General features: G+C 39.5%; 1 pseudogene across 1 annotated transcript in view; it reads left to right on the plus strand.

Moving 5' to 3' along the window:
* Nucleotides 1-15,565, plus strand: part of LOC144314166 (stAR-related lipid transfer protein 4 pseudogene) — a 323,954-nt pseudogene that overhangs the window by 82,520 nt on the left and 225,869 nt on the right. The window contains exons 2-3 of the transcript XR_013379947.1: nt 11,077-11,188; nt 12,297-12,424. The product of XR_013379947.1 is annotated as an stAR-related lipid transfer protein 4 pseudogene (transcript). The remainder of the gene's footprint in view (nt 1-11,076; nt 11,189-12,296; nt 12,425-15,565) is intronic.

Genomic DNA, 15,565 nt, shown 5'->3' on the forward strand with positions numbered 1-15,565 from the left:
TGACCTCAGAGTCATGAATTGGAGTCCTGTGTTGGGCTCTACACTGGGCTTGGAGTCTGCTTGATTTTCTCTCTCCCTCTGGCCTCTCCCCACCCCCCTGCCTCCAGCTTTCTCTCCCTCTCAGAAAAGAATAAGATAAAGACACATCACAATAGATAAATGGACAAATTTCATGAATAGTTCATAAATAAGCACAAATGATACTAAACATATGAAAAAACTTTCATTCCTGGTAATAAAGTAATACAAATTAAACAGATAGCTTTTACAATGATTATATTACAATATTACAATATTGGCAATATTCTTGGACTGAAAGAATGGGTAAGCAGTTCCACTTTTATACATTATTGGTGGCAACTTATAGTAATACAATATTTTGAGTGGCAGTTTAACTATATCTATTAAATAGTTAAAAAAGTGATTCCACACCTGGAAATCTATTTTATAGAAATATTCCCACATATGTACAGAAGTGTGTGTATGTATTTAATATATCATAAATATATGACTATGTATTATAATATTGTGTATAATTTCAAAAAACTTGAAGTCATCCAAAATTTCATCAATAGATAATTAATTCAAAATAAGCCAAAGAATTAATAGTGATGATTTTCATTTTTTAAAAAAATTTATTTATTCATAGAGACACACACACACACAGAGGCAGAGACACAGGCAGAGGGAGAAGCAGGCTCCACGCAGGGAGCCCAATGTGGGACTCGATCCAGGGTCTCCAGGATCACGCCCCAGGCTGCAGGCGGTGCCAAACCGCTGCGCCACCTGCCCTAGTGATGATTTTCAAAGGGGGAACTAGAGGATCATGGGGGAATTATAGTTTTTTCTTCTTGCATGTCTTTATTTTAATGTTTAGCAATATTAAAGTAGTACTTCCACAGTAAGAAGAATAAGGTATTTTTAAAAAGTTAGCTTTAGAAAATGTCTACAATTATTAAAACAGGCTAGTAATAACCAATAAACACTCTTAAGTGGATACAGGTACTATATTACAAAGATTAATAATGATGATGGAGGGATGCCTGGGTAGCTCAGTGGTTGAATGTCTGCTTTTGGCTCAGGGCATGGTCCTAGGGTTCTGGGGTCAAGTCCTCTGTCTCTCTGTCTGTGTCCCTCATAAGTAAATAATAAATAAATAAATAATAAATAATAAAATCTTTATAAAGAGAAAGGAAGGAAGGAAGATGATGGAGGATAATTTCAGGAATTCAAGGGTGGTTTAATATTAGAAAATTTACTTATAGTTTATCAAAGTCAAAAAAAGGCAGATTTGACCATGTTAGTAAAGACCTGAAGATTTTTGAAATCGGTTTTAATTTTAAGATATCTTAGTAGACATAGATATTATCTCACCAAAGTGGTTAAGATTATCAGAAATAAAGAGCTAACATCACACACGGGTGTGATATTAGAAACCTCTAGTATCATTGCTTTGAAATTTGTAAAAAACCAAGACTATCCCGAGGATGCTTAAAGAAACCCACTATTCTCATTTGAAAAAATTCTGGACATGTCAATAAGAAAATAATTAAGGAAAAGAAAAATATTTTCTTCAAATGATTATCACTGCCAACTCAGAAATGTAAGCAAATAAAATTACAAGCAAAAAGGGAGATGTTCAGTAAGGTGTGCAGTTACAAAATAGGTATATAAAATATTTACAGCTTTCCTATATATGGTAAAAGCCAGTTAGAGGAAAAGGGAGATTTTATTTATCTTCATAAATAGTTCAATGTATAGAAAGTGCTCTACAAGTATATTGGAAGAAAATATTAAACTTGTACAAAAGATGGTAGTGATAGCTTTCTTAATATTAACTGTGATTATCATTGGTGGGATAATGTTACATAGTAAAAACCTTCCTTCTGTCTTTTAAAAATCTTATTTGGTATGTGTTATTTTTTATTTTATAAGCTTTCTATATTCCATAATGAGAAAAATTACAAATAATTTTAAATGTGTTGTAATCTGTGATTGCCAAATTCTCTAAGAACATCACCTGTAAATTGATGACTGCAACAGTAATCCACATTTGAATTTGTACTGTTAAGAAAATATCAAAATTTGCATAACATTTTGCCCAACATATGTCAATTCATTCTGCTGTATTTTCAGAAAAAATAATCATGGGAGATGAGTGTGGCTGCCAGTTCAGAATGAGATTCAGCATTTGTCCTATGTATTTCAAACATTTTAACACATTGGAAATGTGCTGCTCATTTACCAAAGTGTCACAGCTACTTTTGTGAGCAATTTTTAGCAGAGTAATCTTTTGAATATTTAACCATCCACAATAAAACAGAATGTTCCAAATTCTGTTTAGCTAATCTTTTAAATAAACAAAATGAAGTTCACAAGCTTTGACGTTGTGCTTATGGGACAAGATGCATCTTCACAGCGGAGTCACCTCTAAATTGCCATCTGAAGCTAAGTTACTATCCTTGCATGATGTTTCAAAGCAGATACTCGTCCTAATGATCATATAAAGCATAATTGTGTTGTTGGTTTATCATAGTGCTGCAGAAATCTTTATTTTTGTAATTAACACAATGGGCTGGTCGAAGAAATTCAGAGTTCTTCACCCCCTTTCCAGTGCTTTAATATAAAGGACAGTCATGCAGACTACTCTCTCTGCTATTGAGCTAAAACCCAGTTGGACATATATAAAAAAATATATATATATATTAAAGATTTTATTTATTGATTCATGAGAGATACAGAGTGAGACAGAGACATAGGCAGAAGGAGAAGCAGGCCCCATGCAAGGAGCCCATGTGGGACTCAACCCTGGGAATCTGGGATCACGCCCTGAGCCAAAGGCAAACGCTCAACCACTGAGCCACCCAAGTGTCCCAAACCCAGTTGGATATTAAGTGCAAGGATGGAGGTAATTTCAGTTAGACCTTCTTTTCTAAAGCGACCAGCATGTGAGAGAGACCCTGGAAAGAGGGGCCAGATGGAGAAGAGAAAGGAGGAGAATTCGGTGTGATGCTTCATATTTGAGAAGGAAGCATTATAAACAAGTCCACTCTTAAGGAGGTCAAGAAACCTATAAAAATACATTTCTTTTTTTTTTAATTTTTAAAAAATTTTTATTTATTTATGATAGTCACACAGAGAGAGAGAGAGGCAGAGACACAGGCAGAGGGAGAAGCAGGCTCCATGCACTGGAAACCCGACGTGGGATTCGATCCCGGGTCTCCAGGATCACGCCCTGGGCCAAAGGCAGGCGCTAAACCGCTGCGCCACCCAGGGATCCCAAAAATACATTTCTGACTGAAGCAGAAAGGGGGCCAGATAGGGCCGAATCAGGTAGAGCAGAAGTGGAGACAAGTGTTGGAACCAGGGTGGTGGGGGTGCTCTTTTAGGGTGTGTGTTACAGTGAAAGGAGGTTGAACTTTCCTGCCTTCTCTTCTGAGTCCTGGGTCCTCCTCATGCTGTGCTCTCAGCTACGACTCTGGTTTACTAGACAGTGCCAATGACACCTGTAAAACCCAGTTATTTGGGCTGTGAATGGTCAACAATGAGACCTGGATGATCACTTTTTGTTTTCAGTGCTCCCCTAGATGGTACATAGGCAGGAGGTTCTAAACGATCATTGTGCTAAGAGTCATAAAAAGGACTTGTTGAAAATGGTGATTCCTGGCCACTTCTCCCACTGTTTCTGATTCAGTAGGTCTGCACTAGCACACAGGAATATGCATTTTTAATCAGACCTCTGGGTGATTTTGATGTAACTTCCATCTCTCTGAAAGATGAGAGGGAAAGCCAAGTGGGGCCAAATGGGGCCAAATGGCAAAATAGCGTAGGAAATGGTGGGCAGTTTGCTTTCCTTGGCATGTTCTCTGCAGTCCCTGATTTACTACAAGTGTCCTTTCAAATGGAGAAGAGTGAGTGTGAATGACTGAGTCCACCAAGGAACGTGAAAGAAATGTGGCACAGAGTCATATTTACCAGTGGGAAGCACTGTTTGTATTGGCAATACCCAGAGAGGAAGTCAATAGAAAGTGACAATTTGAGAGGAATGGTTTCTACCAGAATCATACCTTTTTCCATCTTATCAATTATCTCAGAACTTACCAGGCCTGAGGAGGAGAAAGTTGATGGAACTTGTGGGCAGATGGCTCAGTACACAGTACATTATGTTATTACCAAGTCTTAGTATGACTGTAGGTTGAGTCAAGTAATCATCTCACAGGAAGAAAAATAAGCTTCCACAGAGCTAATCCTGACCCATTTGAGACTTTGTAAGTGAACTATAAAATTATAACAGTGCAAGAGGGACTCCATAGAACCCGTGTTTATATATATATTTGGCAAAGCCTGAAAAGCACAGAGAGTCTCTAGCTCTAATCAGCGCATTTAAAAATTGTGCCTACTGAAGCTCTAGTTAATAGACCATTTGATCTTTATTTTAAGAGAGCGAAAGACTGCATATTCTACACAGGACTTTGCTCTATGAATAGGTCCTTAGTGTGCAATAAATCACTTTTTTAGCCATTAATTTTAAACTACTTATTGCAGAATTATTTCTCAATTCTGCCTGCCAATAGCACATAGGTGTAAAGGTACCTATTGTACTAATTCACAAAATTAGTGGGAGTAATGGGAATGATGGAGTGATCTGATTGAATGGCTCCATTTTCAAATTGCAGGCTCCTACTTGGGGGATTAATTCAGAGGTGGGTTTTTCACCATCACACACAGCAAGACTTTTGAAAGTCTGGGGGTGTAGCTCTCATACCTGAGAGCAGGAGTGAAAAAGGATTTTAGCAGGCACTTTCCTAGTAGAAAAGACTAAGGAAAAAGTCTAAGAGGGAAAGCAGCCACCTAGCAGGGTCACCCTGTGGGGAGCTCTCCGTCATGACCTGGTCCTTAAGCTTAGTGGAGTTAACACAGAGCTACGATGTTGGAATAATGCCAAGGAAGAAGAATCAGATGAATTAGATTGTAATCTGGAGCTACCGATTTCATGATCATGAGGGAAGAATATTTGGTGATGGGAAATTTGGTCAAACTGAGATTTGGCCAGGTGGTGGGTAGGAGATGGCAAGACCATAACGATAGGTGTATGGTGCTCTATTAAGATCTATTTCATCCTCTTTCAAATAGTTCTACTTCAGGGGTGCCTTTGTGGCTCCATCAGTTAAGCGTCCAGTCAGATCTTGATCTCAAGATCCTGGGTTCAAGCCCTGTGGTGGGCTCCATGCTGGGTGTGGAGCCTACTTAAAACACAAGCAAAGAAACTAGTTCTAGTTCATAAGCTTATTTTTGTCAAGTAGTATGTTTTAGAGGTAAAAGTTTGGTATGATTTATAACTTGAAAAATTTCCAAAGCGTCTTTCCTGAGCCAGAACATCTGGAAGAAAATAGATGCATCATTTGGACATGGAAGAGCAATGTTCTGCAGTTTGAGGCTTCACAGATTGTTTCCCTGAGATAACCCTAAATGCCTTGATATTAAAACTTTTACAGCCAACGTTTGATTAATACAGATATTTTGTGAGGCTAGAGCAGCCTATAGGACTTAAATAGATTCTGATGTTTACCAAAGCCACTAAGTATCCTCAGTCATAACAGTGTCACTCATTGGGGTCTTTAGGGTGATATAAAATTAGACAATGACTAACATTTTCCACTTAATTTTGATACAGTAACATCTGGTTGTGATGACTCGTTAGCTGATTGTTTGGGTTATGGGATTATAAAATTTGTGAAGTGTTACAAATTCTTTTTAATGAAAAAAAGTCTAACGAGAGAATGGAAGGCAAATTTGGTTCTGTGAAGTACAACCAGGGGACAAGCAGGAAACTGAATCCTCCTAAGCTACATTTCATTTGTTGCATTTTCTGTCCTTGTTAGCATTTCACATATTCATTTTCAAGTGCAAATTTAAAAGAAAATTTACTTACATTCAAAATGAATTTAATAATTGCTTGAGGTCGGTGTTCCCAGCAGCCTTGTGGTACATATATTAGAGTAGAAAATGACATATTTCAGTGTTTCGGGGCACAGGCATTTTCACATGATTAGATGTTCCTTCTAGTTCCCTTTCCTTTTTGCTAGCTGTGTACCCAGATCAGACCCAAAGGACAAAAGCTGTTCCTAGAACTTGAGAAAAACCAGCATGGCATCATAAAGATGATAAATGAGGAAAAAGCAAGAACTCCTGTCGGTCCTCCAACAGCCCAGTATTTCCTTACTGTCATAATTATTTTTTCCAAGGAACATCCACACTTTCCCATTACATTCTCTGGCTAGAGTCCACATTTTACTTTGTTCATTTTGGACAGGAAAAAAATGATTATAGTTTCCTGTTTTCCTCATTGATGAATCATCTTGACTTTGAAAAACAAAGAGAGGATTGAAGAGTTTATCCTCAAGTGAGATAAGACTATGCCCAGATAGGTAGAGTCTTTAGTGTCTCCCAACTTGTAGACTTGAATTTACTGTTGTTCAGAGAATAGTCTGTGGAATGATTCTAAAAGTGTTTAACTGCTTCAGCGAAAGTTGTAAAGTGATAGTTCCCTGATAATATTTTAAAAATCTTTTAAACATGAGTCATACAAATTATACAGATGTATACATACATTCTATAGTGTAGGAATATTCTATATTTAATCACATAGAAGAGGTTTCTGTGACCTCTGTGTACTCGGGAAGATTTTAGATGGCTTGAACGAGAGCAACATTTGGTGATGTGAAGAGGACGGTGAACTGGGAATCACTCTATGTGGCCACTCCTGGGGGCAAGGAGTATCCCACTTTCCCAGGCACCCTCATTAGTATTGTTACCCTTGAGGGGTTAGGTATGACTGAGAGGGGGCTTCTCCGATGCTGCTAAATATCCTGCTTCTTGATTCTGGTGCTCATTATATGGGTGTGTTCATTTTATGAAAATGATTTATGAGTTTTTTTGCATGTGTGGAACACTTTAATAAAAAGAAACGTTTGGTGTCTGATATTATGGGGGAACATACAGTCATGGTTTTGATAACAGGATCAACAACAAAATCCTTTCCCTCCTGTTCCCATTATATCCTGTGCACACCTCCACTATTACATTTCCCACATTGTATTCTAATTACCTGTTATGAAACTGTCTCCACTATTAGACTTTGAGCACCACTAGAGTGGGGAAGAAAATAGTTGATAGAAAATGTCTAGAGCAGTGCCTGGTGCTGGTTTGAGCTCCCTCATTGATTGTTTGGTACATCAGCGATTTAATGAAAGGAGAAATGGATTTTGGTTTTTACTTTGCATGTGGGTAACCATATTATATTGCTCCCAAAACCTTACTAGGTCTACTTGTCATGTAGAAAAAGAAGAGATTTCGATCCAGGCTGGCTAAGACTTTCTCCCATTTGAAAATTCTATGAGATTATATTAAAATTACAGTATAAACATACCAGAAATATTTTAGAATGTTAAACTATATCCCATGGTGATTGAAATTACTGAAAGTAAGGATAACCCCAAAAATGGAAACTGCAAATAAAAGATGGCCTTAAAATGTAAGTAGGGCTTCTGATTTATGAAAATAAAAATTGAGTTAATCTTCTGAGTGTCATATTTCTCAGTTTAATTCAGTCTTTCATTTTAAGAGAAAAGCACTTTATGTAACTTGAATTTGTGATGATGAAGCAAAAATAAAAAGTAAGAAGCCACTTTATCTCTTAAGAAAATGTCCATCTAGATAAGAAAGAGTAATAGACTGGATTTTCCTTCTACCTAAAAACTGGATAAAATATAGGAAACCATGGTTTCTAGACATTTTATATCAGGCGATATAGGACACTGATCTCTGAGAGTGGGAAGCCAGATGCTAGTCTTCAAGTTAGGGGAAGAGTGACTCCCGAGGTGATTGATTGATCATCAGGGATTCCATTCCTACCACAGGCCCAGACAACAAGGGCCAGAAACATGAATGGCTCCAAAGGGTGGGACTGCCACTATTCAGAGGGCCAAGGTGCTCCATCCTGTGTCTCAGTAGTGGGAGGCAGGGCAGGGGAGGTGCTGCAGAGAGCTGTGGTATGGGCAGGGCCCTGGTAGAGAGCTGTGATGTGGGCTGTGCCTCATCAAGTCATGGGGATGATGTTCCTACTCCTGTGGGTCCAGAAGACAGAGCATTGAGCCAAAAAGGGTTATTCTTGAGCCTCAAGGCCTAATGGCATTTGCCCTGTTAAGTTTTGGACTTAAAGTCTGTCATTCTTTTCTTTCTTCTTTCTCCCTTTTAGAATGGGAATGTCTTTCCTGAGCCTGTCCCACCATGGCATTTGGCAGCATATGACCTGCCTGGTTTCACAGGTTGGCAATTGGTGGGGAGTTTTGCCTCAGAATGAATTGTACCTCGAATTTAGATGATACCTGAGTGAGACTTTGGACTTCAGACTTAGAGTTATGCTGGAAAAAGCCAACACTTTGGCGGTTAATGAATGTGTTAACAATAATTATGTATTAATGTTGGAGGTGAAATGAATATATTTTGCATCTGAGAAAGACAAACATTTGGGGGTTCAGGGTGTGGAGTGCTGTGGACTGAATGTTTGAAAATTCATGTCTTGAAGTCTAATCCCCAGTGTGGTGGTATTAGGAGGTGGGGCCTTTGGGAGGTGATGGGGGTGATGAGTGGGTTAGACAGTTTTCTTCCTTTGGGTTCTATGACTTTAAACCTGTTTCAGTAGTAGAAAAACTATGCTTCAGCATTTGACTTGTGCATAATATTAGTGCTCTTATCAAAGAAACCCTGAAAACTCTTTTGCCCCTCCTGCCGTGTGAGGGCACAGTGAGGAAACAGTGTCTATATCAGGAAGTAGGCTCTTACCAGACTTTGCTGGTATCTTGATTCTGGACCCCAGTCTTCAGAACTGTGAGAAATAAATATGTATTGTTTAAGCTTCTTAACCTATGGTGTGTGTGTATGTGTGTGTATATGTATATCTATCTATCCATCTGTGTTATCTTCATTCATTCATTCATTCATTCATTCAGTAATGGCCTGAATAGATGAAGACATTATCCCTTAAAGATAGCAAATGAGGCTCCTACACATGCTCTGGTTTTCTTCCCCATTACCCTCCTCCACTACCTCTACCCTGTAGGTTAATAGTTTTTTCCCCATGGCTGCCTTGGCTAGGAATGGAAGGAATAGTTATATTGGTTTTAGCTACCGATCAAGAGGGAAGGACAAAAACCACCCCATCAGCTGGAACTGAGTTAGATGATTTTTTCCCCTGTGTTTCATAAATATGTCCTTATACCAGTTTCAGTATTAGAAAAACTATGCTTCAGCATTTGGCTGTCAGATGTTACTCTGTGTAGGCTTTAGGGCTTTCTCTCCAATATTTCCAGTTGTCTTCCCTTCCAGCCCATGATAGGGCTATATTTCTTAGCCACATTGTGCCTAGTTGAGGCTAGCTGATCAGCTGTGGCCAAAGACTTGTGAGAAGTGATGTGTGTCATTTCCGGGCTGGAACTTTGAGCCATTGATGAGAGGTCATTGGAACTCTTTTTACCCTCTGTGCATTTCTGTGATTTTAGGACAGGTAGCTGCTTTGCCAGCCTGAGTTCTTGAGTTATGGTGATGAGCACAGCCTCCTTCTGTGGTTGAACACACAGATTGATGGAAAAATGGACCTTTTTTGTTTTAAGCCACCAGAAGTTCTTTTCACATAATAAGGGTATTTGTAGGACTAGATGATAGGTTTCCATACAATTTTTTTAAATGTGAACATTTTAGTAACAAAAATGGAAGAGAAAATTTATAGTTTTTTTTTTCTTTTTAAGATATGGCATGGTAAAACAGAAAGCACATTAACTTTAGACTGAGACTGGGGTCAAGTCAGCTTTGTTACCTCAAGGTCAAGGCAGGTAACTCTGTGGGCTCCTCAGATGAAGAGGATATATCTATGTTTGCGCTACTATGGTTTTTGACTAAGACCATTCTATGTGAAGTGCCTGGCACAAGAATAATAATAGTTAATATTTATTTACTACTTAATGCATTTTAGGCCCTGGTCTGATATCTTTCTATATACTGCTATGGAGGGAATTGCATTCCCTCAAAATTTATAACCTGCAATGTGATTGTATGTGCAGGTGGGATCTTTGGGAGGTAATTAGGGTGAGGTGAGGCCATGAGGGTGGGGCCTTTATGATGGTATTAGGAGCTTTCCAGGAAGAGGAGAGGAGAGAGACGTGGGAAGACAGTGAAAAGGTGGCAGTCAGTCAACCTGGAAGAGGGTCCTCACCAGGAGGCAAATCCTGACAGAGCCTTGATCTCAGACTTTCCTGCCTCCAGAACCATGAGAAAGTAAATTTCTGTGGTTGAAACCACCCAGTCTCTGGGATTCTGTTACAGCAGCCTGAGCAAACTAACACATACTAATAATCTTAATCATCATAATAGCTCTCTGAAATAAGTCATTACTCTCTTTCTATAGACAGAAAAACTGAGGATGAGGAAGAAAGTGACAGTGATTCCAACCCATGCAGTCAGACTCCAAACACATGCTGTTAACCATGGGGCAATATATGAAGACACAAGTACAAATTCTCAAATAGAAGCCATCTGTTAGTACTGACAAGCTCATTCGAGCAGGCGCATGGCCAGCTCAGTGAAATGCCCTCATGTTCCATATTGTGGCTTCTCATGGGACAGGGTGTAGTGCAGCTGGTGTAGTCGTTTGAATGCTCACTTAGAATTATAGGGTGGAAAACAATAACTGTGTTGGTTTTGAGCCCAGAGGATAGGCCTTTGGGGCTGTGGGGTTGGGGGGGTACCTAGAACACTCAACTTGGTCCTTTAAAATGAAGTTGACCTGAAGTGTCTGAACATGAGTTCTTTGTACCCCAGTGTGGGTAGCTGCAGAACACACCTCAGAATGTTGTCCATGACCTTGAAGTCAAAGTTCCCAGGGACACACATTTCTATACTCAGGAGGCATACTCTATTGGGTAGTTGTGCATTCAGTGGTTCCTTTATCCTGCCTCTAAATGCAGAGTTGGTCTTTGTGTAGACATGATGCTAATGTCATTTTCTTTCCCCTGCATACAGATGGAACATACAAAGCACCCAGATGGATTTGTGGTGGCTTGAGGACAAGGTTTCAGCAGGAGATTATACTAATCATCGACTCGATGGGCCTGTGAGCTTGAGTTCTACGTAGGTAAGTATACAATGTTTTTTATAAACACTAAATTAAATGCAAACATACTTTTATATTGTCATCACTTTGAAGAGTTTTATTTTTCAGAGCAAAGAATTATCTCTAACTCATAAATTCAGTCCATGCTTCACTTAGAAGAGTGTTTGTTTTTCTAAATCTAATCCTCAGAAATCAGCCATGAGCTTCCCAAATATTTCAATCTTGCTAATGATGCTTGCTTTAAATTCAAATCCCATTTCTCAATATCTCTTTGAAGTAGTTAAGCAGCTCTGTCACTTTTCAGCTATTCCTAGTATGTTAAGAGGATTTTGAAGCTATGTATTCATGAGCCTTGCTTCCCTCCTGTCCCTCCCCACTGCCATTCTCCATAGCAGGAAGGAGGGTGAACGCTTACTTGGCCCTGCGTTTGGGAAAGGAGGGTTGGACTGAACAAGTTTGAGATGCTGTTAGGGGTTGAAATCAAGAGTGTTGCAAGTGTGCTACCTGGAGATCACTTTCTTAAGGGTAAATACTTACTGTTTGGCTCTGGAATGAATATAAGAAAGTGGGTAGGACCACCTCCATTTACTGAGTGCTTACAACATGCACAGAGTTGGGCTAAGTGCACAGAGCTCACTGTGTCCAATCCTTACAGTACTCCCATGGGTCAGTATTATGATTGCTTACCATCTAAACAAATGGAGGCTTCGAGGGGTCAGATAACTTGCTTACTTAGGAGAGGTGAGGTTGTGCAGCCAGCTAGTGGCACAGCCAGCATTTGAACCCATCTGTCTGAGCCTAGCATCTTAGTTTGCAACCCCAGGCAATGCAACATTTATTCCACATAGATGATGAAGGGGAGTCAAAGGAAGGCACCAGAAGGAAGCATTTCTCACTTCCATAGAAGAAAAATAACAAGATGCTATTTTTCCAGCATTAATTCAGTGAACATTTATGAAATGCCTGTGATATGTGGGGGCTCTTCGAAGGAAATCAGCTCTGAGACGGATGATGTGTGAGAGGTACTGCGTTAGGAGTATTGTGTTATGGGCACTCTGTGAAGGGCACTGGCATTTTCAGACATGGACTCTAGTATATCAGAATCTTCTTTTGTTTTGCTTATGTCAAGAACCAGACCATAAACAAAAAGATCCTTCATCTCTTCGGGACTGAAGTGCTGAGACAGTCATTCAAAGTTCTAAGCAGTTTTTCAGACCTTCCTGAAGATGACCTGGAGATTCTCCAAAATTCAGTTTGGTGAGTCTTAAATAAGTGCTGACAATATGCCAAGCAGAGGGTTTGTACTAAGGAGACAGCAGTGATTGAGATGTCTTTCCAGTCCTTGAGGAGCTCTCAGTCTAATGGGGGCCATTTTTCTGTTCCAGGTGCAAATACAAATATTGTGTCACACATGGAAATAGTTAAATGTCTGAGAGCCTCTATTCCAAATAGGGTTTGAAAATTAGTACAGAAACATCTGCAGTATAAGACCATGGGGGAAAAAATGGAAAGTTATCGGGAAAACAAAGGAGAAAGTAAAGGTCAGGTTGGTAGCATTATACTGGAAAATTATCGGTACGCAAGGCCTAATGTACCTACTGCCTAATGTCGTACACAGCTGGTCTTCGGCTTCCCAGCTGTCAAAGCAAACAGGGAAGGATGATCAGTCACAAGTCTCATGGTCACCCCAGGAACATATCTGCTCCTCAAGAAAGGTGTAAGTTTTTCCTGGTTTTGAAAACTGGGAAAATTTTTTGCTCTGAGTCGCATTAAAGGTGAACTGGGTGAAAGAGTGTCCCACATCTTCCACTTCATAGCATGTTCCAGTAATAAACACAATGGCTTTTTCCAAGTGGCAGCTTATTAGCACACCAGCTAAGTTAATAATGCCAAGGTGAAATTCCAGGAATAAACATCCACTGAGGCCAAAGCGATCACTCTGGGGCCGGGTTGACTATTGCTCTGGTTTAACCTGGGGCTACAAGTCACCTCTGGGCATGTGTTCTGAGGTGATCTCTGGAAAGGACATAGCTGTTTGACGTTTTTAGACCAGGTACACTCAACCTCAGGCTTATGGCAGCTTGATTGCCTACTGGTGGGTTTTTGTGGTTGTCACGTATTTGGGAGGGAGGTAGACAGTTGTCTCTGCTCTATTACTTAAGTTGTGTCACTGTAGGTGATTTGCTTACCCTTCCCAAGCTTTATTTTTTCTCCTCTATGAGTTGGGAGATGAATATTTCCTTCACAGTTTCATTCAGAAAGCAGGGGAGACTATGTGCCCAATCAGAAAGCTCAGTGCTCAGTGTGGAGCAAACACTCATTTAGTAGTGGATATCAAGTCAAAATTACCACTAATTTTGATAAAAATGTCCCTTATCCTTTTGAAATTACAGAGGGAGGGATGGCCTTTTTTTTTTTTTCCTTTATGACTTTACTATCATCAAAAACTTTTATTACATTAGTATATTTTGCTGCATTTTATTTCTACTAGGGATTCAGTATGGCATTTCTAATGCCTCCTTTAATTTCGAGAATGTTTTTGGTATAATACCCAAACTTTCAGCTAAAAGCCAGGATGTACACTGGATCATCCTAGGTTTATGAAAGAAAATGTAAAGGGCAGCCCTGGTGGCCCAGTGGTTTAGCACTGCTTTTAGCCCAGGGCGTAATCCTGGAGACCCGGGATCGAGTCCCATGTCTGGCTCCCTGCATAGAGCCTGCTTCTCCCTCTGCCTGTGTCTCTGCCTCTTTCTCTCTCTCTCTCTGTGTCTCTCATGAATAAATGAATAAAATCTTAAAAAAAAAATGCAAAACCAAATGAAACAAAAGCTCTTCAGACCAACAGATACTTCCTTAGGCTTTACCAAGACTCTGGATTAGCATCCAATAGAAAACCACCTTCAGGGTGCCTGGCTGAGTCAGTCAGTTAAGTGTCTGCCTTTGGCACAGGTAATGATCCTGGAGTTCTAAGATCCAGCCCCACATTGAGCTTCCCTCTTAGTGGGGAGTTTTCATATCCCTCTGCCCCTCCCCCCAGCTGGTTTCCTCTCTCTCTCTCTCCCTCTTTCTCTCTCTCTGCTCTCACTTTCTCATAAATAAATAAATAAATAAATAATAAAAAAAATCTTTAAAAACCCCACATCTGTAGCTTAAAGAAAAACACTGGAGACCTGTGAAGCTGTGGGTCTAATTGTAATTAAAATTTAGATTTTCAGAAGGAGTGATTTTGTTAATGCCCTTGGTTAATAGATAAGTACTAATTTGCATATCTGAACAATACATACTCAAAGCAGGTGATGAAATGTTGCAGTATAAAAGGCTCAGAAGGCAAATTGCTGGCTGACCTCTATCAGTCATGTGTCAAGGCCATGTCAAGGTCACATGGCTGTGGACTCACAAAAGGCCTGTACCTCCTTAAACCCTCATAGCTGTAAATGCATGCTCACTGTTTTTCTAATCTTGGCTTTTTCTCTAGCTCTCTCAGCACAAGTCTTTCATGTAGCTCTCCTCAGGTTAGGTGACCCAGGGGCCAGCTAAGTCTCTGACCCTCTCAGGCAGTTCTCAGGGGGCACATCAGTAGATTTGTCTCAGTAGATTTGTCTCAGGGAGATGTGGGTCAACATTACATGGCTTCTATTGAGTTTAGAGAGCAATAGGTACAATTTGAATTTCAACAACTATTTGTAGGAAATCAGAGCCCTGTAGCTATAATCTGAAGGCCTCCAGGATGGTACATGGCACTGCATATGGTCACACTGTTCCAGTATTATTTCATATTTTGATTTGGATGATGGACTAGAGAACATCGCATTAAGTATGTAAATTAGTTCATGATAAATAAGTAGCTTGAGGACCTGGGAGAGAAAGATTAGATTTAGGAGTAACCTCAGAGAATGTGTCAGACATAGAGGAAGGTTAGGCATGATTTTATGAATGTGCACACACATACACAAATACACACAAATACACATGCAGAGAGAGTGAGACTGAGATAATTATTATCCTCTGTATTTTTCACTGCCTGCCACAGAGTGATTGCTAAATAAATATCAGTTTAGTTGAATTAACCTAATGAAAATTATCTTAAAAGATTGACAGCCTTTCTAGCAACCTGGTTCACAAAGATATCCAAAGTTAAGGATTTTTTAATCAACTAAAAAAAAGCAAACTTTGTAATTTTCGCCTATTTTCAGTGTTAGCTATTTCAGTTGCTAAAACACTGGATAGAACAAAAAAAAAAAAAGAAAAGAAACAAAAGCTGTTGTTTTTATGCTTTTATTCCCTCCTCCCTTTAGCCTAAAGATGCAGCTGAAGCTACCATAGATGCTGGTGTGACTTTTAATTTCGATTTGTTGTGGATTTTGTTCCCATTTATTATTTACACAAAATTCCTCCACC

Source organism: Canis aureus, chromosome 5, assembly GCF_053574225.1.
Source record: "Canis aureus isolate CA01 chromosome 5, VMU_Caureus_v.1.0, whole genome shotgun sequence".
NCBI classification, from domain to species: domain Eukaryota; kingdom Metazoa; phylum Chordata; class Mammalia; order Carnivora; family Canidae; genus Canis; species Canis aureus.